The sequence below is a fragment of the Equus caballus genome, chromosome 28, assembly GCF_041296265.1.
Source record: "Equus caballus isolate H_3958 breed thoroughbred chromosome 28, TB-T2T, whole genome shotgun sequence".
NCBI classification, from domain to species: Eukaryota; Metazoa; Chordata; class Mammalia; order Perissodactyla; family Equidae; genus Equus; species Equus caballus.
Genome location: NC_091711.1, coordinates 10,087,151 through 10,111,356, shown reverse-complemented (window position 1 = coordinate 10,111,356; position 24,206 = coordinate 10,087,151). Strand labels below are relative to the sequence as shown.

General features: G+C 42.9%; 1 long non-coding RNA gene across 2 annotated transcripts; it reads right to left on the bottom strand.

Moving 5' to 3' along the window:
• Positions 1–19,386: 19,386 nt before the first annotated feature.
• LOC138921235 (uncharacterized) lies at positions 19,387–23,955 on the bottom strand. Of its 2 annotated transcripts, none has more exons than XR_011433653.1 (3): positions 23,848–23,955; positions 21,353–21,440; positions 19,387–20,086 (listed from the first exon to the last, which is right to left on the bottom strand). It is a non-coding gene; the product is annotated as an uncharacterized lncRNA (long non-coding RNA). The 2 variants fall into 2 exon arrangements; XR_011433654.1 differs by having other exon boundaries at positions 19,387–20,099; positions 23,848–23,949.
• Positions 23,956–24,206: the final 251 nt, after the last annotated feature.

The following is a 24,206-nucleotide window of genomic DNA, read 5'->3' as shown; positions in this document are numbered from 1 at the left end:
CACATAGAAGCAGTACTTTTTGAATATTTCCTTCATGCCATGAATGAGAACTGAGAGTCGCTTACTGTGAGCCGTGCCTACAGACATCAGATGGACGCACTGCTGTAGCCAAAAACGGAAATGAAAAGGGCATCAAGAAGATGAACCAAGTGTGCGTTAATCTACCGTGTTCATAGCAAGGGTCGTCCTTGCTAGAAAAGCAAGTCTAATTCTATGGTAACAAATGCTCAAGAGCCAGGGAGACACTATTTCTTAAAGCTAACCCACCACGTAGAATAATTAGAAGGGCATCTCTTTGTCTCAGAAGGGCTTCTAAGAAGCATTTGGAGGAACATAGAGTTTGTGCTCACTGGTAAAGGAGGAGTTAGCCATTTTATAAAATGCTTTAAAACCACTTTATTTTTAGAATGTTCCCTTTTGTCATTGACATCTTAATGTACTGTAATTTGGAATGTTTGCATGTTGAGTGAGCAGAGCACAAGCACTTTGCAGCAGTGAGAATAATTGCTACTTAAATGTGCTATAAATCAATATATAATGCAAGGCTGCGTCATACGGCTCAGCGCAGCACTGAGCTTCAGTAATAACAAAACAACGTCTAAAAACACCAAGAAGGTGCTGAGTGGAATACTCGCTTTCAGTATATTCTCTACTTCTTTATTCATTAACTATTTGTTAATGTGACACTCAAAACAGTGAAAGTCATGATTTTAAAGTTGTGTGTGTACAAACTTCACATTTTTTAGAGAATCTCGTATATATATAATTTCATATGTAGAAATATGAGTCAAATCTCTAATTTCATATGCATATATGTAATATATATTACATATAATTTCATATGTCGAAATATGAGTCAAAATCTAAAGGAAGACTAAACCATACTGTTTCTAAATTTAAACATCTCTGCATGTCTTTAAAAATAACAATTTTGTGCACAGTTAGAATCTTTCTAATATAATGCTTAGGTGCAAAAATACTACAAGTAAAACAGTTTCCTTAATATCTAAGACCTAAGTAGAAGAGGAAAGTTCCAAAGATTGGAGGAGAAAGAGAGAGTGTTAGACGAGGTAATTTTTCTTGATTTTTAAGTCCAAACCTTAGTAGTTTATAGAAAAGGTTTAGAAAATGTTTAAAATAACTACACTTTTTCCCAGGGTAGGCTTTTCTTTCTTCTCCCTACATCCTGCTGGAGTGTGGCATATTAGACTATAAAAAGATAAACAACAAATGCTCTTTTATAAATAATGTAGAAGGGGCTAATCTAGGTAACACAGCCTTGATTATTTTGCAGATAAACTCTAAAGGCACGCAACGTGAAGTCTTCCTTGGTTTCTGCCCAGCACCTTTGGTTCAGCTGCTCGATGATGTCTCTACAGCTCCAGGCTCTTTTCATCTTTCCACTCTCATGCTTGATGTGTCAGAATATTTACCTCATGGTAACAAAATAGCTACCTAAACTCCACACATCTCATTCTCAAAAGTTAAAAAACAAAGACAGAAGGGCTGAAAGCCTCTCCTCATGTATCTCTCTTTTTATCGGAAGGGGAATATTTTCTAGAAGCTCCCAAACCAAATTCTCTTTTCTCTTTTGTCTCAATGGCCACAACTGTGTCACCTGTCTCCCTTAAACTAATCACAACAAAAAGGAATGGATATTTCCATTGAATTAGAACACTCACAATTTGTCCCTTGGGGCTAAGAAGAGACCCACTTTCCCTGAGTACATACATTGCTACTAAAATCTCTGAACAAAATGGGATTTCTGTTATAAAGGAATAAGGGCCGGATGGTTGGTTGGCAGTAGCCAGTAGTGCCTACCGTACTGCAAAGACTGATAGCTACTACACCTGAATGTGACTCACTCATTTACACTGAGAAACATCATTGCCAAGAGAACTGGGCATTAAGTTCTCTGGCCAACATACTCTTTTCTCATAGAAGAAAACCTTCAAGGGAAGTTAAACTATAACGAGGAAGCTGCTAGGTGAGGCAGGAGCCGACGGGAGGAGCGGGTATTTCTCTTTGCTCACGCTGACTCCTCTGCCTGCAGTGCCTTTCCCTTTGTTAACTCCCACAAATCCTTTAAATCCAGCGGCAGCGTTGCCCCTCTGGAAAGCCTTCTCTGTCACCCCCCCTTCTCCACCTGCAGTTCCCACCCCCAGGCTGAGCTACTTGCCCCTCTTCTGTGTTACCCTGGCGCACTGCGCGTAACCATATCATTACACCTACTCCGTTGCATGGTACTTATCAATTTATGTGTCCTCGCCACCAAATGCGAGCTCCTTAGGAGCAGAAACTGGGCTAAGTTGTTTGAATAGGTTTATTGGTTAGCAGAGAGCTCAATATGTGGATATCGAGAGAGAGGGATTTGCGGTAGGCAGAATAATCATGCTCCCCAAAGATGTCTAAATCCTAATCTCTGAAACCTGACGTCACAGTTAATTTTATGTGTCAAATTGGAGACTGTTTGTGGTTGAGACTAACGTTTAAACAGTTGAACACAGCTTACCCTCCATAATGTGTGTGGGCTTTGTGCAATCAGTCGAAGGCCTGAATAGAACAAAAGACTAGCCTCCCTGAGCGAGAGGGAAGTCGCCAGCAGAGTGCCTTTGCACTTTTTCTGCACCATCTGCACTCCTGGGTCTTGAGGCTGCTGGCCCACGCTGCACATTTTGGATGTGTCAGCCTCCATAATCACGACAGCCAATTCCTTATAATAAATTGTGTGTGTATATCTATCTATCTATCTATCTATCTATCTATCTATCTATCTATCTATCTATCTACTATTGGTTCCCTTTTTCTGGAGAACCCTAATACACCTGTGAATATTTTACCTTACATGGTGAGAGGGAGTTTGCAGCTGTGGTTAAATTGAGGCTCTTGAGATGGGAGGATTATAAAATTATCTGGGATTATCCACTAGGCCCGACGTAATCACAAGGGTCCTTATAAGAGAGAGGCAGAAGTGTCAGAGTCAGAGAAGAAGATGTAATGACAGAAGCAGAGGTCCGAAGGATGTGAGTGCCAGCTAGGGGCCACAAATCAAGGATGCCGTCTAGGAGCTGGAAAAAAGAAAGCGATCCTCCCCTAGCAGTTCAGAAGAAACACAGCCCTGTCGACACCTTGATTTTAGCCCAGGCAGACCCATTCTGGTCTTCCGACTTCCATAGCTGTAAGATAATCCATTTATGCTGTTTTCAGTCAGTGAGTTTGTGCTTATTTGTTGCAGCAGCAATAGAACATTAACACAGTGGTAAGGAAATTTTGGGGCGGGGGCGACAAAATGACTTCAGTATTGAGTTTATTGAGCTATTATAATAGTAAATAACATTTAATCATTGCTGCTCGGCATTTTTACAAATTCAATCTTCATTCAAATAACCAAACCAAGATGAAGATATTATTATATTCGTTACAGATAAGCAAACCAAAACGTAGAAAGATTGAATAATTTTATGAAAGTACCATAACCATAGCTGATATAATAGGTATTTGAAATCGGGGCCCATGTGTCTAAATCTTCGTGTCCCCAAGACAGGCTGAGACGGGCAGCTCTGCAACAGAGCACCAAAGGACAGCGTGAGGGCCCTTTAGTGTCCCCCGTCTCCTTCAGGATCTGTAAAGTGACTTAAATAACAGTGAAATTGCAGTGAAAACAGTGTGCTTATTCGCAAATGAAGTTTCGAGCCCAGCTTGTAGCTTCTCACGGTGGAGGGTTGCCTCCACAAGTCCCTCCCCTAGGAAGCTCTGGAGCTGCCGATAGTCTGTCCGCAGACCGAGTCCCGTGCGAGGCTCCCACTCTCCATGGACGGAGGAGAGCCAAATCCTGCGCACCCGGCTTGCCTTTATTGTCATATTTTTGTATGTTTATTACTTCCTATCTTTTGAAAATATTAATGCAATCCATTAGACCCTAACCAGGGTTTCCCCAGGCAATGAGCTTATCTTTTACGATGATTTTGCCTATCTGCAAGGGCATCATTTCTTATAGATTTTATAAATTTATTCTTTTTTTTTTTTTTGAGGAAGATTAGCCCTCAGCTAACTACTGCCAATCCTCCTCTTTTTGCTGAGGAAGACTGGCCCTGAGCTCACATCCATGCCCATCTTCCTCTACGTTATACATGGGATGCCTACCACAGCATGGCTTTTGCCAAACGGTGCCATGTCTGAACCCGGGATCCGAACCAGCGACCCCCAGGCCACGGAGAAGCAGAAAGTGCACACTTAACCACTATGCCACTGGGGCGGCCCCTAGATTTTATAGATTTATAATTAACTTAAACTCTATTTTCAAGTTTATGAGCTTGACCTCATCTTTGCCCAGTGTATTGCCTACACACTAATTACATTTATTTAGAAAATCTTTTTAATAAATAAAGACTTATAAAGTCTTTGCATTATAAAATACCAATCGAAATAATTTGTAAACTCTAGAAACTCTGCTAAAAATGTATAAACATGTGTAATCACAGGTTTATTTTGAGTTTTCATGTCTTGGTATAAAAAATTCACTGGGAAATATTTAACACAATAATAACGATCACTTTTCTATACTTTTGGATACAATTGAAAGGCCTGTTTCCTTTCTTTGCTTTTGTTTTTTAAAAAAACTCAAAATTTAATTTTTTTAATATTAGAGACTGTTAATATTATTTGATTGGCTGATGTATGAAAGAATTGACTGAATATAATTATTTGTCTAATTGAAGGGTACTTTTTTGGAACATGAGATTAGAGAAGATTGTGGTTAGACCATTTCTGGTCTGGATAACTTAGAGTTTGTCCATATAAAACAAATAATGCATGGTCTCATCACTACTACCCAGGACTTCACACTCAGAGTTTTCTTTCGAAACTTGAGAACTATACATTTGCCAACCACACAAAGAGTTTGCTTAGTGGACACACATAAAATACAGGTATCTTTACAAGTCTTTTTGTAAATACATTAATTGATTTACTTCAAAATCTTAAGTAGAATGATAAGGAAGTTTGTAATTAAGAAAAGTTCCCTTCTTGCTATTTGCTGATTTCTAATCACAAACAATTTACAGTAGTACTTTTTTTTTTTTGTAGTGAGGAAGATTGGCCCCGAGCTAACATCTGTTCCCAATCTTTCTCTTTTTGCTTGAGGTAGATTGTTGCTGAGCTAACAGCTGTGCCAATCTTCCTCTATTTTGTATGTGGGACACTGCCACAGCATGGCTTGATGAGCAGTGTGTAGGACTGTGCCTGGGATCCAAACCTGTGAACCCCAGGCCGCTGCAGCAGAGTGCAAATTAACCACTATGCCATTGGGCCAGCCCCTACAGTAGCACTTTTTTTTTTCTTTTAAGGAAGATTAGCCCTGAGCTAACATCTGTGCCCATCTTCCTCTACTTTATACGTGGGACGCCTGCCACAGCATGGCTTGATAAGCTGTGCGTAGGTCCGCGTGCACCCGGATCCCCAGCTGGTGAACCCCAGGCTGCTGAACTGGAATGTGCGAACTTAACCACTGTGCCACCGGGCCGGCCCCTACAGTAGCACATGTTTTGAAAGAAATTAATACAGTAGAGATTTCTCTTAAATGCCTGTTTGGAATAAATGTTTCATCAAAAACCTACAGGGTGTAAAACTTCAAAAAATAAGTAAGTAAAAGCCAAAATCCTTTTGATGAACTTTACATCTTCTCTCTGCCAAACCAGTGTTCAGCCTTGACCCCTCCTTTTCCCTAATTATGCACTTCCTGTTATCAAACCGTTCCCTGGGTCCTGTCAATTCTGCCTCCTTACTGTTTCCCTCTGTGTCTCTCATCTCCAGGGCAGCTCTCTGGTTCCGGACGCCACCGTCTCTTTGCTCGGTTTACTGCGGCAGCCTTCTAAATGGGTTCTCAATTTCTCAGCCTCTAACTTCCACTACCAACTTCACACCCACATCATCCTTAACATTCCCACGGACCAATCATTCTCCGTAACATGAAAATCTAATCATGCCATCTGCTGCTTCAGTCCTCCAACAGCTTCTCATTGTCCCAGAATAAAGTTCAAACCACAAACACTGGGACATGAGGCCTTGGGTGATTGGACCCCGTTTAGGTCTCTGTCCATATAGTCACTTAACAACAAGAACCTGAAGGGCAAGAACGGCAGCTTTTTAAACTTTAATTATTATTATTATTATTATTAATCTTGATAGTCTTGTTGCCAGCTCAGTGCCTGGAAGACAGGAGGTGCTCAACAAATATTTGTTAAGGAGTTTCTGGCCTAGTTCTGTAGTTTTAAAAATATGCTCTCCGTCTATTGAAGCCTATACGAAGTAGACCAGCTTCCTGAATTCTCCATCAGCTCTTTCCAGACTCATCTCTATGCTTGTTTCCCAGACCTTCACTAGCATTTGCTTCCTCGCACGATGGCACTATGCTTTCTTGACTCACATAACTCGACGACATTAGACCATGGCCAGGGGTCCTTCCCGGAGCACTGCCTGGGGGAGCCCCTCCCCAGCATCAACCAAAAACCAGCTCCCTTTAAGTTGCATGAGGAAGGCGTATGTAAAAATCAGTATATTTCATTTTAATCATTAAAATTCAATTTTGCTATTGTGAGATAAAGAAATAGCATTTTAAGTGTATTTGCAAAACCCCAGAAACTTATTTTAACATTTAGCTTCTGCATAAATAAACAAATAGATACTATGAAATCAGGGAGGTTCTTAAGTTTTAAGCCAAACTTTCCTAGTGATTTTGTTTTAGCTCTGAGCTCCTTAGTCGGCCTTTCCGAGGCTCCCTGAACCTCCCCTCACTAACCGCTCTCCCTTTCTTGCCTCTTTACATAGTCCAATGAAAGTACCTATTATGAATCTGATAATACTCAATTCCATCATGAAAAGAATTTTATTACTTAACATTGGGATTCACTGGATGTTAATTAATTTAATTAACCGAAGTGCTGAGATGAGCATGTTCAGCCATTCATGAGGATAGAGAGATTACAGACTTAGCGTCTTTGACTGCATTACCACTGAACGGTTATTACTTTTAAAATATTTAATATATTAATCCATAATTTCATTCATCCATTCATCTATTATTTTTTGAAAATTCCTTCTCAAATAATTCCACAATTACTTCTTGCGAATCTGCTGTGTGCCAGGTTCTGTTTAAGGCAGGGGGATGCAGAGCCTGGCACATACCGTGTGGGATCTCTACCCTGATAGAGTTCATATTCACTGGGTACAGACAGGAAGCACAGCATAGAATAACATAGTTCCAGAAATTGCTAAGTACTATAAAATAAAGCAAATATGGCAGTGGGATAGAATGATAGGCGAGAGAGGCCAGCTTTAGTTAGGGTGACTCGGGAAAGTCCTTTCTGAGGAAATAAAGACTCTCAGTGACGAGATCTCAGCAGTGGGAAGGGGCTACTGAAAGGCCTGGCGGAACAGTGCTCTAGACAGACGAGACAGTACAAAAACCTCGACACGGGAATGAACACGCATATTCTAGGAAGACAAGAGACCACTGCGACATTTTATGTAATGACTGCTCCTGGGCAGGAGATAATGATGGCTTGAACTAGAGTGTTCACATTGGATATGTTAAGTGGTTGACTTTAGTGTACATTTTGGAAGTCTAACCAAAAGACTTGTTTCGTATGTGGGGGGAATGAGGAAAAGAAAGGCACCTAGGTTTTTGGCTTAAATAACTGGATAGATGATGGTGCCATTTACTGAAATGGAGCATATCGAGGAGAGTTCTCTTTGGCATTTGAGAAATAGATAACGCATCCAGGAAGAGATGTCGAGTAGGAAGTTCACTATATGAGTGTGGAGCTGAAGAGAGAGGAGGAGAGCTTCCGCCAAACATCTCTCTGCTGCAGGCTATTCTGTTCTGTATCAGCTTGAAGTTCATGAGAACGGTGGCACCTGCATCCACACGATATGGTTAGAAGGGCTGAGAACCGAGACCACTTGTGGCAACATGACTTAGTTACTTGTTCCAGGAAACTTTGCCCAGAGAAGATAAAACCATCAGCCAATAAAGAACTTCACTGTTTGCTTCAGGAAATCCCTGAAACCCACGGTTTACTTATCAAGACCCACTTCAGGATTCTCACCTCACTATATCCGCCAACCCTAAAGTGTTATTTCACAGATTTGCCCAGTTGTGAGCCCAGACTGCCCAAACCCTGGCTCGTCCTCTCTGCCCTCCCCTCTTGAGGCCGTGAAGGTGCTGTTCTCTCCGACTGCAGCAACTTTGAATAAACTGAGGTTTGTTTTGTTAACAGTTTGTCTAGGTGTATTTTCAGGGGCTCAAGACTCTTTACTGTATTTGCTCTCCTGCCCTTACCATAAGTGTTAGTCCTGTAAATAGCTGCTCACTCATCTGCTCTGAGACTCACAACCAGCAAAGTGAGATTTCTGAAGATGGGAGGGCCCTTAGACATCTATTCTAATCAATTTATTGTACAAATGGGGAAAACTGTAGCCACAGCAACTGTGACCTGTCTAGTGTCACAGAGAGTAGCAGCTACTCAGTCACAAGACTTAGAGCTCCTAGTCTGGCACTCTTTATGAAAGGATGCACAAGCCATGTTGAGCAAGATGAAATAATTTTTTTTTAATCTACAAACTCCCTAGCAGGGAGAGAGCAGTCTGTTCCGTCCTTGGTCGTGGTTGTGATGCATTGCCAGGCTGGCTCAGGCACCCAGTGCGTGTATTCATAAAGATATTAGTAAATGTTAGTTTACGGTTAACAAAAATTTAGATAGTGGAAGTTCATCAATCAGCAGAAAGATATAGAAACCTCAACTGCCAGACCATACAATTCCTAATGTAGCTGCAGTTTTCTCCTAATCTAAATATAGAAGAAAGGAACAAAAACAAAGACAAACCAACCAACCCCAGCTCACCAAGTCAACTACATGTCCTTCTCAAAGGGCAGGATTCGCCATGCAAAATATTCAAGAAATTAGAGTCTCTTCAAATACTCAAGATATAAAGTTTCTTTGAAGAAGCTGAAATATACAATTTTGTTATGGGCCCATCTTCCCATTTTGACTCAAATCTGATAAACATTGTGGAAAATCTCAAACATTTTCTGTAATAAAATTGCACCAATGCAGTGGATGCCTATGGCATACTCTTCTCCTCACCCCTTTATTTCAGAAATTGTCTCTGCTGACTTCGTCCCTATTGTGACAGTGGGAGCTTCCCCATAACGACTCCATGCCTCCAGGACGCTATGCCCTCGCCGTGGTTGATTGGACCAGAGGTGGACACCTGGCCTTTATTTGGCCAATGGGCCAATGGCCTGGGGACCGAGAGAGTTAAGTCAGCCTCTCAGTGCCTGGATTATAAATGTGTAAAACTCAGGGGTTGCTATTAGCTCTTTTCTGCCGCTCGCCCCAAGGAGCAAAGGAAGCCAGAGTTTTGCTTGGATATTCTGCAGTGTCTCTGGGTATTAAGAGCAGGAGAAGCTATTCAAGCCAATCCTCACTTATCCACCCGAAGTACCAAATTAATGCCGGACACTTAGCGAGAATGAAAAAGAAAAGAGGGGAAAAAAGGAAATGAGAAGGGAACACGACCAAATACCTGCCTGATCGGCAGCCCTGGAACCAAGGCAGTAAATCCTCGTTTGTACATTTTCCCTGTGTCAGGCGCTGTTCTAAGCACTGCAAGTACGTTATCCTATTTAGTCCTTACTTCTAGGCTATGAGCAAAGTACTTTTATTATCCTTATTTTATAGATTAAGAAAACTGAGGCACAGAAAGGTTGAGTGAGAGAACCAGGACTCGAACCCAGCAGTCTGACTTTATGACCTGGGGTCGTAAATGTGACATTACCCTGCCTTTCAATAAGGAGAACTGTGGTCAACTTTGCATTACGGGCAGCCTTCCCTGTGGAGGCAGACAACGAACAAAGCGAAGAACCCGGAGCGTCAGGTGAGGATGCAGTGCTGGGGGGAAATGAAGGCACACGGTGGCACCGGAGGGCCGGAGGGCAGGGCTGGGGCAGTGGTAATGTTACATAAGGAGTTGGGGAAGGCTTCACTGAAAAAGTGATATTTGATCAATGGTCTGACGGAAAGGAGAGGGCAGGCCCTGCAGATGTCCCGGCAAAGAGCCTTCCAGGCAGAGATGGAGAGTGCTGAGGCCTCCAGGCGAGTGTGCTCAGGATACTCAAGGATGAGCAAGGAGGCAGGAGCTTCGAGCAAGCGGAGGTGGGAGAGAGGTCCAGGTTCTGGGGGCGCTCAGGGGCAGATCACGTAGGGCCTGACAGCCACCCTCAGGACTCTGGCTTTACCTCTGAAAGGGATGGAGTGTCATCGCAGGGTTTTGAGCAAAGGAGTGACATGATCTGACTTGCATTTCTAGAAATTGTCCTGGCTGCCGTGTTAAGAATAGACTGTAGGGACTCCGGCCAGACGGCGTCATGGTTAAGTTCGCGCACTCTGCTTTGGGGGCCCAGGGTTCATGGGTTTGGATCCAGGGTGTGGACACAGCACCACTAATCATGGCAGCATCCCACATAGAGGAAGACTGGCACAGGTGTTAGCTCAGCAACAATCTTCCTCAAGCAAAAAGAGGAAGATTGGTAACAGATGTCGGCTCAGGGCCAATCTTCCTCACAAAAAAACAAACAAAAAAAGGACTGTGGGGGCAAGGGCAAAAGTAAAGACATCAGTTCGGAGGCCATAATCCGAGCAAGAGACAATGGCAGCTTGAGACAATGGCAGCTTGAGATGGGGTGGTAGCAGGGACAGTGGTGGGAAGGGCTGGGAGTCTGGACACAGCCTGAAAGGAGAGCCAACAGGACGTGCAAATGGACTGAATGTAAGAGACAGGGGTGGGGGTGGGGACGAAGGATGGGTCCGTTTCTGACCCAGCACCTGGAGAGAGGAAGCTGCCTTGTGCTGAGATGGGCAGGCCTGAGGGAGGAGCAGGTTTAGGAGGTGGGGAGACAAGACCAGGAGCTCCGTTTCGAACGTGTTAAGTTGGATGTGCCATTTCGATTTCCAAGGGGCGATATGGAGGAGGCGGTTAGATATGCAAATCTGGATTTCAAGGGAGCAGTCTGGGCTGGAGAAATACATTTGGGAGGCTTCGGTGAACGGGCTCTCTATAAAGCCTTGAGACTAGATGAAAGCACCTGAGAGTGAGCGCTCTAGAGAAAGAAGAGAGCAGAGAGCTGAGTTCTGGGTACTCCATCTGACAGAGGGCTGGTCAGGGGCATAGCTGGCAGCTCTCCCAACCAGGGCGAGGCACTTTGATAAGCATAGAAGGAGGGACAGCTGTGGTTGCGTGGACATCAGTACTGCTGCATTCCGGCTTCCTCCTCCAGGCTTTAAAAAAAGAAGAAAGAAAGGATCTACACAAAATACTGAAAGCAAGGTCAGCAACATCTGTGACGGGGACAGTTCTGGTTGCACCAATGAGACCATGAGATAGAGTCTCTGTCTTTCCACCAGGACATATCCCTCGGACCTGACACTATCCTGGCAGCAAGTCACAGCCAGATGAGACTGCGAAGTGTCGTGATTCCTTTCAGAATGGCTGCAGTGTAGGGTCAATGAGAGCAAGAGATATTTTTTTAATGGTGTGGGGTGGGGTACAGCAGAGAGATTTAAACGGGTGATTGGGAAAGTGGAACTAGGAAAGATGGACTGTATCTTTCAAAAGCTAAGTGTTAAGAATAATTTTCAAAAAAAGTAAAAATCAAGACTCTAAGATAGATATAAAGTGAAGACATGTCAAAGATTCTTATTATATTTTTTAATGAGGAAATTGTAAAGATGTTACAACTGATTTGAAGTCAAAGAAGCACAAATTTATATGGAGTAAAAGAATATTGAAATCAGTTTAACAAATGACTGTAAAACTGGCTTTTTCCACGGGGATTGGAGGGTAGGGGGTGGTGTAGTGGGAAGAGAAGGGTGACCTGTCCACCAGACAGGAATTATTTGCATATCTATAGACAAGAGATAGTCACATAGCAAGCTTATAGAGAGGCTGGAAGCTACATCAAGAAACCCCATCAGATAGTGCCAGCCGGGTGGCCTGGAGTTTGCCAGTTCAGATCCTGGGTCCTATGCACTGCTCAGCAAGCCATGCTGTGGCAGGTGTCCCGCATGTAGAGTAGAAGATGGGCATGGATGTTAGCTCAGGGCCAGTCTTCCTCAGTAAAAAAGAGGAGGATTGGCAGCAGATGTTAGCTCAGGGCTAATCTTCCTCAAAAAAAAAAAATCACAAATAATTTAGAAGGCAGAGAATCTGGTATAAAACAGCAATTGAACTCTTAATTTTAACTCTGAGTTTCCTGGTAGGGAAGGCAAAAATGGAAAGCTGGCAATTAGGTAATTCTGATTGGTACAAAAAAAGAGGAATGTAACTTTTTCTGGAAAGATGGGTTGGATGGCTGAGAGTGAGGAGGTTGTGAGCTATATGAAGAAAGAAGGGGAAGGTTTGGAAGTCTGTAAGCAGAATGGGAGATGGAATTGAGTACGGACAAGTAAAAGAATGTTTAAGCTATGTTGCGGGACTGCAGGGCTTAGAGACATAGCGTGCATATGGAATAAATGTGAAATATAGAAATATAGCCTCCAGGAAGGCTCCCCCGGTGATTATAGGCTGGGCTAAGGTGCCTCTTAGCCTTCACACATCCCGGTTCCACCTTCCTGTGGCAGTCAGCGCCTTGTTTTACTATCTGTTCTCTGTTTCTCCCTCCAGAGCTCCAGGAAGGCAACAGCTGACCTTGTATTTCCAGAGCTGGGACAGTCGCCTGACACTAGTGGATCCCAGGAAATTGAAAGCATCTGGAAGGAGTGAGTGAAGACGTCTTAGTCTATCATTTTGGCTGATATAAAAGAATACAACAGACTGGGTAGCTTATAAACCACAGATGTTTATTTATATTAACAGTCGTAAAGGCTGGGAGGTCCAAGGTCAAGATCCTGGCAGATTTGGTGTCTGGTGAGAGACTGCTTTCTGGTTCATAGATGTTCACTTCTTGCTGTGTCCCCACATGGTGGAAGGAGCCGGGGAGCTCTCTGAAGTCCTGTTTACCAGGGCACTAATCCCATGCATGAGGGCTCCACCCTCGTGACCTAATCACCTCCCAGAGGTCCCACCTCCTATTACCATTGCATTGGAGGTGATTTTTCAACATATGAATTTTGGGGGGGACACGAACATTCAGTCTAAGGCAGAAGATAGGAACACAGACCGTTTGCCTGGGTGTACGGGGTAAGGAATGGCTCTCTCTGGGGCAGCAAGCCCAGAAGAGGCCCATGGTCAATCCTCGGCGCTCCTGCCCTCTCATCTTGTCTGGGCCACGAGGCCGGCAGGAAGCAGTGGCTCCTGCAGCACAGCTGCCGTGAGAGCAGGCTTGCACGAGGCTCGGGGACCACCACTCCAACCTGCCGCGTGAGGCTTCAATTCGAGGGGTAAAAGTTACCTCAAATCCCTTACATTTATTTTTTGTTCTGTTTTATTACTTGTTTCCTGACCATCAAAATAATGGTTTTTATTGTAGGTAATTGGCAAAATACAGAAAATTACAAAAAGAAAATAAAGTTCTTACCACCCAGGTATAAGTACTGTTAACATTTTCCCATATTTTTTGTCATTTATTTTTCTATGCATTATATGTATGGTCTTTCCTTTACAAAATTGGGATTGTATCATATATATATGATCTATTATACTGTTATATATATTATAGGTATATTATTACATATTGTTCTGCATTTTTAACTTATAATTATATTACAAAGTGTTCCAGTGCCATTAAATCATATTTTCCAGAAAGATTTTTTTCTTTTTTGAATCTTTTTTCTTTTCTTTTCTTTTCTTTTTTTTTTGAGGGAGATTAGCCCTGAGCTACCATCCTCTGATAATCCTCCTCTTTTTGCTGAGGAAGACTGGCCCTGAGCTAACATCTGTGCCCGTCTTCGTTTACTTTATATGTGGGACGCCTGCCACAGCATGGCTTGCCAAGTGCTGCCATGTCTGCACCCGGGATCTGAACCTATGAATCCCCAGCTGCTGAAGCAGAGCACAGGGAATTAGCCACTACACTACTGGGCCAGCTGCCAAAATGATTTTTAATGGACATATAATATGTTATTTAATTATTCTTCTATTATTGAGCAATTAGGATGTTTACAATCCTTCTCTATTTTAAAGTGATGCTTTGATCACTGTCCTTATTCAAAAATATTTGATCAAACTTTGACTACTTCCTTAGAATAGATTCCTGTAACTGGAGTCAGTGGAGTCAAGGGTATGAACTTGTAAAGAACTCTGTTAAGCCAAGCAGCTCTCGAGGAGGTTGCTTCAATCAGAATGTTTGAGCGCCCACTGCCCTGCATCCTAGTAAGTATCATGTATGAACAATTAGAGGTTATTTATGGAAGACACTGAAGTCAGCACAGAGCATCAGGATTGTATAGTTCTCGGTACTGTCTTATTTGGGTTGATCTGCCTTCGTTATGGGAGAAGACAATAGCAAAGCTGTTCAGTTTAAGTAGAAATGGCTACACTAGCACAGGGTGACACTATTAAATTTAAATTCAGACCAAAAAAATCTATCTTACGTTTATGAAAGTCTAAGCTTTTAGGAAATTCAGGTACAGTACAGAAGAAAATAGAGCATCAATTTAAATCATATTTAAAAGAAAATATCTTGCAACAAGCACTTGAACCAAAGTTTTTTAAAAAGTATGTGCACTCTCCAGTAGGAAGCATGTATGTTTGGGAAACAAATTGTGCAAATTAATTCCATGTGCAATCAGAGAATAATCATTTCATGTTATTATGCTTTAACGTAAGGGAGAAAGAGAAATTCTTGCTTTCCTTTGGTGGTTGGATTATGTTGTATTACTTGTGCCAAGTTCTTTTATACATTCTCTCTAATACTCACAAACCTCAGCAAGGAAGATTTTTTGGTTCTGATTTTACAGATTAGGAATCAGGCTGAGAGAAGTGAGAAACTCATAGGCGGGTATTGGAGCCAAGGTTTGTCTGAGTTCAGAACTGAATCATTCCACAGGCCCGAGGACTCCCCGAAAGATACAATAAGGTTCTGTGTGAGAGAAAATGAGGGAGACCCTGACCCTGGCCGGTGACAAAAAGGGCCGATGATACAAAACTATAACCTCCCTCTCTGGTGGCCTGAAGTGGAAATGTGAATAAGTTCACACTTTTTGTTACTTCTGAATTTAAATTAATGTGTTATAAAGTTAACATTGGGCTGCTTTTGTTTATTAAACTGTAAGGACAGAACAGAGAAGAAAAAGAGAAAAGTGAAAAAAGGAGAAATGAATAAAGAAGAGTAAAAACCAGCCCCTGTAGGATTAAAAAAATCCGCAACCATAGAGAGAATGTCCAGGTGCTGAGTAGGGAGAGGGTAATTTCGAGGGCACTTCAGCATATTTGGAGATTGGGAAGCAGTCTGCCGGGTGGTTCCAGAATAGGCTGGGCTGAGCAGAGGAGGTAGTTGGATGGCCTCACAGGCGGGGCACTGGGCCATCTCTCTTCTTCCGTTTTGCCACCTGGCCCCACCACAGGGATGCGCCTGCCTCACACACAGGCCATTGTGTTTGTGGGTCAGGACATCCCTCTCCTGGACAGGCAATGCTTAAGCTGTTTGTTCCTTTTCTTTTTCAACCTTCCTGCTGCACCCACCCCCTACCCTCAACAGTATTATCAGTCTTTCTTCTGAGTGAGTCCTCAGGTGCTTGACTGGAGGCAAGCTACGCTGGGGAGGCAACGTGGTGTCCTGCTTATGAGCAAGTGTGCCCACATCAGGCTGCCACTCCTCTGTGAGCTTGGACAAGGCCTTTAATCATTTTTTGCCTCAAGTCTTCCCACCTGTAAAATGGGAATCTATTAAAAAATATTTATGGGCACCTACTGTGTGCCAAGAATTGCCTGACCCTCTGAGGATAAGCAACTAACAAAACAGAGAGCTCATTTTCCAATGGGGCAGGCACACTTTAACCAAATATATACTATTATGATAGATATTAAGTATAAAGAAGAAGAGTAAAGGAAGATAAAGGGACAAGAGTGACAGGAAGTGATATTGTAGATAGGTGGTCAGAGAAGACCTCTGAAGAAGTGCTATTTGAGCAGGGACATGAAAAAAAGCAAGAGTCTTGCCATAGGGGGCAGCCCCGTGGTATAGTGGTTAAGTTCACGTGCTCCACTTTGGTGGCCTGGGGTTCGCAGGTTCAGTTCCCAGGCACAGACCTATACCACTCATCAAGGCATGTGGTGGTAGTGACTCACATACAAAATAGAGGAAGACTGGCACAGATGTTAGCTCAGGGTGAATCTTCCTCACCAAAAAAAAACACAAAAAAAGGGTCCTGCTGTAGATCTAAGCAAGTAAGAACAGCAGGTGCAAAAGCCCTAGGCAGGGGCAAGCTTAGTGTGTTCAGGAAGAGCACTGTTCAAGAGTGCAGAAGTGCAGCACGGCTGAGCAGAGTCGGGGAGATAGGAGTAGCTAAGAGCCAGACCAGCCCGGCTTGTAGGCCTTGGCGAGGACTTCAGATTGATTCTTAGAGTGATTAGGAGTGTATCAGTTAAGATTCAGCCACAGGAGACCGAAAAGACTCATTATTTAATTAGAAAGAGATTTGGGTGCTTATAAAACCGTTGAAAAGGCTACAGGAGCTAGCTCTGAGCTGGGCCTCAGGACCCAGAACACACTGCCAAACCAGCCTGCCAGAAGAGCTGCTACCTCTGCCACAGTCAGGAAGAGGGGCAGGCAAGAGGCTGCAAATGGACCAGTGATTTCAAGAATAGATGTCATGGCTGTGACTGAGGGAACACAAAGCCCCCATCACTGCCACCACAACTGTCTCTTAACACCTACACCAACCCAAGCGTGGTCTCTGGACCACACTGACCTGCTAAAATAGTCGGAGGAGCCAGCAAATGGCCTCCAGCCCACTCCCACCCTCCTAATCTCTCGGATGTGTCCAAGCCATAACTGCAACAGGGGCTAAGTAACGCCATTTCTAATTTTCCAGTCCCTGCAGGAGGAGAAAGCCCATTGGAGGACTGGAATAGATGCTGAAGGCCACTAGGAGGGCAAGGAGGAAGGGAGCAGGGTTATGATTTGTCTTACATTTAGCAGGACCACTCTCATTGCTATGTAAAGAACACACTCTAGGTCAACAAAAGAAGTTAAACAGTTGACAGTGATAGTTAAAGGGCCTCAGCAGGAGCTTAGGTAAGAGATATAGAGAGAGTCTTAGACTAGAGTGAAAAAAAGTAAGAAATGGTGAAATTATATATTTTGTAGATAGAGCCTATAGGATCTTGTTGACAGATATAAGGTGCAATAAAGGTAAGGAATCTAGGGTGTCTTCAGGATTTCGACCTGAACACCTGGATCGATAGCAGGCATTTGTACAGAGAACACTGGGAAAGATGTGGATCGTGGGGAGAAAACACTTCCGTTTATCTCAAGCAATAAAGGAGACCTCACAGTTCTCAGAGCAGTACCTGGCACACAGTAGGTATTCAATTGGTACTAGCTATTCTTTTTAACGAAAATAACATTTTTGTCTAACTCCCTAATGTTGAAGTCACCAAGGTTGAAACTGGATATTTCTGAATGGTAGTTATGTCTTCCAGGTAGAAAGAGACAGCAGGACACCCAAAATCTGGTATCCTGAACTGGCTATTTACTAAAGACATTGCAACCATTGTTAGGTTGCAAAATCATTCCATATTCCTTTTTGGAGCTGTGGATCCAAGCTCCAATGGAACTTGGTGCTTAGGCTAAATCAAGATTAGTCCTTTGGCCTGGATTGGAGGGAGGCCTAGATAGCTTGGGCGATGTCTTCTTTCCCATGGACCAGCAAGAGAGGATGGGCTCTCCTAAGAGCCCAAGGCCATGCAGTTAGTAAATTCCAAAGATGGGATTCAACTCCAGCTAATTGATTCAAGACTTCCTGGTATTAAATATCTCCTAGCCAATTATACCCTTAGCTAGACCTGAATCAATATTGGGGTTGGGTTGAATCAATATTGGAGGGCTGGATAAAGGTGAGAGGTAGCCATGGTTTTTGTGGGGCAGACTTTAGGTTAACCTAGCTTGAAGTGAGCCACTATCACTAAGAAATGACCTACAGGCCCCTATTATACTGGTTAAGGTAACACTAGCTGCTGTAACAAACAAACCTCAAAATGTACAATAGCTCAAACATGATAGACATTTATTTCACTCATGTGTGAAGACCAAAATGAGTGTTCTTGATGGCAGATGGCTGTCCTCTAAGAGCCAGCCTGTCTTGTGGCTCCTTCATCTTCAATATATGAGTTCCAAGCCTGCTGTGTTCATCTCCATCAAACCAGAGGAAGGGAAAAGAGCATGGGAGGGTCTCATGGACCAGTCCTGGAGGCGGCATACATCACTTCAACTCACATTCTATTGACTAGAACTCAGTCACCCACCTGCATCAAACTGCAAGGGGAACTGGGAAATGTTGACTAGCTACATGCCCAGCTAGGCTGTCCACCACCCTTGATCTCATTCATGACATGATTTCTCTCAATTTTACTGTCAAAAGGAAACCAGGACTTTAGTCTTGCTTTCTTTCCCATGTAAAATTTACATTTAGGTCAAATGGATTGTGTGACTCTTTTCCTTTCATGTTCAGTTTGCATACAGAGAAGTTCTGCACTCAGTTCTTGAAGCTTTTAAAGTAAATAGCTCCTCTCTGATAATGCCCATAACTTTTTCCATTCCTTCCTTTTCCACTACTTTAATAGGGCATTACATCTTGCAGCAAGTTGTAAAGCTTTCACTTTTGTAAAGACTCCTTTAAACCTTAATTGAAAAAACATTTACAATCTTATTATGCTTGTCTAATTTATTGGTGCTTAGCATTTTAGGCCTTGATGTGGGCAAATATATAACAACGCCACTGTCAGCTATTTACATATTAATGAAGAAGATTAGTACTAACAAAGGTCACAGTGATGGTATCCTTATAGAAAACTCATTAGGTTTTCCTTACATCTTTAAGAATATCCTTTTATCTTCTCCAGATTCCAAGAATTCCCCTGTTGTAACACACATTTTAACTTTGTTTTTCACTAACGATTCCACCTCCAATTCCAGTGTGTGGGGGTTTTCCCAACATCACTGAGCGATCCTCCAACACCGGCAGGGTGTCCTCTCCAACTGGAGATGGCATTGGACCACAGGCTAAGTGCTCAGTCCTACAAAACTGCCCCTGCCCCCGCTCCAGTTGCCAATCGCAAGCCCAGGTTGTCACCTGAGCTTCTGTGCTATAGATTGGAGGTTGCAATGACCCTCTCCTTAAGTTCGATTAATTTGCTAGAGCGGTTAACAGAACTCAGAGAAACATTTTACTTACTAGATTACCAGTTTATTATAAAAGAATGTAACTCAGGAACAGCCAGATGGAAGAGACGCGTAGGGCAAGGTATGGGGAAAGGACTCAGAGCTTCCACGTCCTCTGAGCACGCCACTCTCCCTGAATCTCCACATGTTCACCAACCCTAGAAGCTCTCCGAACCCTCTCCTTTTGGTTTTTTTATGGAGGCTTCATTACACAGGCATGATTGATTAAATCATTGATCACTGGTGACTGAACTCAATCTCCAGCTCCTCTCCCCTCCCAGGAGGTCGGTGGCAATGAGACTGAAAGTTCCAACCCTCTAAATCACTTGGTGGCTCCGCTGGAAGCCAGCCCCCCTCCTTCCCTTACTTAGGGGCTTTCCAAAAGTCTCCTCATTAACATGGCAAAAGGCACCTTTATCTTGTCATTTAGCAAATTCCAAGAGTTTTAGGAGCACTATGCTGCTAATGGAAATGGGGACAAAGACCAAATATATATTTTGTATTATAAATCATAATATCACGTTCACCCATTAAACTAATTACAATAAAAGATTGAGGGGCCGGCCCCATGGCCACATGGCTGAGTTCACGTGCTCTGCTTCGGTGGCCCAGGGTTTTGCTGGTTCGGATCCTGGGCGCAGACACGGCACTGCTGGTCAGGCCACGTTGAGGCAGCGTCCCACATGCCACAACTAGAAGGACCTGCAACTAAGATATACAACTATGCGTTGGGGGGATTAGGGGAGAAAAAGCAGAAAAACAACAACAACAGCAAATCAATGAAAGATTGAAAAATGGACAAACGACAAAAAGTCAATATCTTCTCTTTAATCCTCCGGCTCCCAACTGCCTCTTCTGCTCTTTTGTAGCACCCTGCCTGTATTTCTCTTGACATACTTCATACACTCTTCTTGCCTCATCCTGTAGTTATTTATTTACATGCCTTATCTCTCATCCTATACTGTTGTTACTTCTTTTAAGGAAAAGGACCATGTCTCGTTCTTTCTCTCTAGTGCTTTCCAAATAATATGAGCACAGTAAAAAATACTGATTCAAACTCTTTTATTTTAGCTACAAATGTTTCTGAAAATATCAAACTACATGAAAACATATTCTCTTAAACTGCCAAAATATCCATTCTTCCAATAACAATGAAAATTCATAATCCACTGGGGTAGCAAATCATAAATAAACCATTGCAGTGCCAAGCACCGAACTATGTTTATGAAGTAATGTATGAATGTAGGACTAGAGAGAGTGACTAGCTCATCTTGGAAAATTCAAAGACAGCTGGACAAAGGAACTGACATTTAAGATTTTAAGTTGAAGAGATGGGGAAAGATTTCTGGGCATAGAAAACAGCATAAGAAAATGCAACGAATTGTGTCTTGGGCAACAGACATTTAGGAAAAACGAAAACCTCAGAGTGGTAAGAGCCTTCTCATTTGTCTTCAACACTTCAACCAATAACCATTGAGTGGCATTTTGTTGGGTAAAATCAAGATACAATTAGAAAAGCATGGGTTTATTCTCGAGAAGCTAAAAATCTACTAAAAACTCTTGAATTCAAATGGGAATCTTCCATTCCACTAAACCCTCATGTTTCCATATTTATTGCTTACTCATATATTTAATTGAGTATGCGTTCTCTGGTGAAGAAAGATATTTGACCAGCAGCTGAAGGACTTCCCACATCTAGAGCATTCCTTCTCTCTTCTTTCCAGCATGAATTCTCTGGTGTCACATAAAGTGTGAACTAAAATCGAAGGTTTTCCCACACTCATTACACTCATAATATTTCACTCCTGTATGGTTTCCACACTTAAGACCTGATTTTTGACTGAAAGAGTTTTCCACTCTCATTATATGAATGTGGTTACTGCCCAGTATGACTCCTTGGTATATAATTTGAACCAACAAAGAATGAATATGAAAAGAGGCATTGCGGGGGTTATGTTTGCTGGGGAGACTTACTGTGACTCAGGGTTTCTTGGTTCCTTCGATGTCCTGTTTGTTCACTGTGGTGCTCTGGTCCTTGCACTAGTCACTCTCGCCCAGGAACCTGCAAAAATCACGATGGTACTAAACTGAAGTCCAATACAGTTTGTGGAGAGGCTTTGATGTCTCTTTCTCTCAGCCATTGTGGTCCCTTCCAGGGCTTAGAGCTTGATGACCAGAGCACAGGTTTGCTGTCAGCCTCCACTTGCATCCAGCCAGTTCTGGTGCCCTTATGCAAGGCACGATCCTGTGCCTCCACCCACCACATCCTTGAAAGTGTCTGGGGAAGGAGGCCTTTGAGCATCATCTGCGTCCACTTACTAAAAAGTCCACGAAATCAGCACTGAATATGCTCAAGAAGAAGGACTTTTCAAAACTCAACCTCTCCTAAGTTAATTAAAAATCGATGGACATTGCTGATGCCAACACAGACAGAAACTATCATCCAGTGATATTCTAAAATAAGTGTTTTCAGCCCACAGTTTCTATTGTCCCTGTAATATTCTGGTCTTCCACACTAGTCCTGCTTTCTAGATTCTAGGGTATAGGACTTAAAAAAAAAAGACATCTGGGAGTTGACTGAAGATAATGAAGACCTCAAAAGTAATTTTGGCACATTAGGTGTCTGAATAAAAGAAAATGGAACATTAGATAGTCAATATCATCTTTTTTGGACTCTGCTGCACTGACCTAGGACACAAAACTCAAGCTTCTGACCTTCCTGCGATGGGCCAATATGTGCGGGCCACGTTACTCCTTAGGGCGCCCTCTGCTGAAGGCCGCACTGTTTAAGACTCGCCAGCAGGAAGGAATTTAGCGCACAGGCCGCGCTGGCGGCTTTTTCTCCCTGCTGATAGCTTATGCTTCTGTGCAAACTTGAAAGAGTAATGTCTAGTCCTGATGCCTTCTTGGCATATCTCTGATTATAGGGCACCATCTCCAGGGGGAGTTTTTATCTTAGAAGAACTACCTGATCCAGTTTTCCAGGCTCATCAAATCACACACACAACTGCACGGGACCTTGGGTTGCCCTGCATATAAAACTAAGTACAAAGGAATTTTCTGGTAAAGGAATCAATTGAAAAATACAAACCATTAGCAAATAGTCCATAAAGGATTACTATAGATTCTTGGATACTTGCTTCTAGACCTAGGGAACGTGTAGGGTGAGGCCCAGGAATCTGTTATTTTTAAGATGTTCCCTGGTGATTCTAATAGAGACAGACCATGAGAACCACCAGATAAAAGCTGCCTAGCAACCTAGTCTGGACATTTCCTTATTGGTCATTCATTCAAGAAACATTTGTGTCCTCACTGAGTTTACATTCTAATGGTAGGGGGAGCAAGCAATAACAAATAAGTAAATAACCATACAACCAGGATACAGAACACATGGTGTGAAGTTAGTTCCATGTACACAAATATGGTAGGATACGAAGGCAAAGGGCTGAGAGAGAGGGAACACTGCTATTTTAGATAGGGTGGTCAGGAAACCTCTCTGATGTGACGTCATTTGAGCAGAAACCTGGAAGAAGTGAGAGACCAGCCACGTGTATATCTGACAGAAGAATAATCCAGATTGAGAAAACAGAAAATGCAAAGGTCCTGAGGCCAGTGTGGCCTGAGAGGAGTGAGGGGGCAAGATGATGAGGGCCTTACACATGATAGTAAATTCTTTGGCTTTTCTTACCACAGAGCAGTGACATGACCTAACTTACTTTGTAAAGGAGGCGTCCAAGAGAAACGATCGTATGAGTCAAAAAACTCAGTGAACTTACCATTCTATTTACGAGCACGCACTTAAGGGTAGCTATTATTACTAGTGCTATTTTGTCTACGTTGGCTGACTATTCCACAAATTAGAATATTGGTCAATATTGAGGAGAATGTTTGCTCATATAGTATGAATCGTGTATAATTGATTATTGGTCTCATTTAAACAATGAGGCAAACACAGGAAGTAATTTGGTGAAAAATCCCTGGGCTGGGGATCAATTAATGTAAATTCTAGTTTCAGCTTTGCCACCAATGGTTACAGTTTTGTGGGCCTCAACTTCCTTAGCTTAAACTAGATGCTTGCAGCAGCTCTTTTCAGCAGTAAAATGATGCCCACAGTCAGATACAACTTCATTATTGACATCCTGAGCCTCTGTCTTTATCACTCACAGGCGACTTCCTCCCAGAAAGTGCAGTTGCAATAGAAGACACACATGGCATACCTTGGAATCTTTCCGTAGTGACCGAAATATGAGATACTGATTTGGTACTCCAGCAGTAGATGTTTTTCCCATAAAGATCTGTTGGCCATGTAAAAACACTTGCCAAATATAAAAGGGACAAGTGTTACATGCCTTTTCTCAAAACTGACGAAAAACGGAACACTGCATTCTCCCAAAAGAAAATGCAGCCAATTTACCTCCCTATAAGCAGAAATAATGAGTAAAGAGTAACGAGACCTCCTGAAGCCTTACCAAAGACACAAGGAAATATGGAAGAGCTCAGAAAAGTCGCTGCTTCAGGTCAGGGACGCTGTGTGGTAAGCTCATGGTAGTCGCCATGTCGCTCCTTAGAGGGCTGGCAACGAGTATTTCCTGCTGGGTTTCTTTCTCCCTTTGCATGTTTATGGCTATTTCGATCCACAATGAATATGTTTATGCACATTTTTCTTTTTTAAAATGGTCCTGTCTGTTAGCCAGCTCCTCTGACCAGCTTCGGGCAGAACTTGGGTGGAATGGCTCTCGAGCTCCTGACCGCCCTTTGTACAGGAAACGAGGCTCCACCTGGGTCACCCTCCAGCCCTGGCCTCCTTCCTTCCTCGACCCAAAGCTGA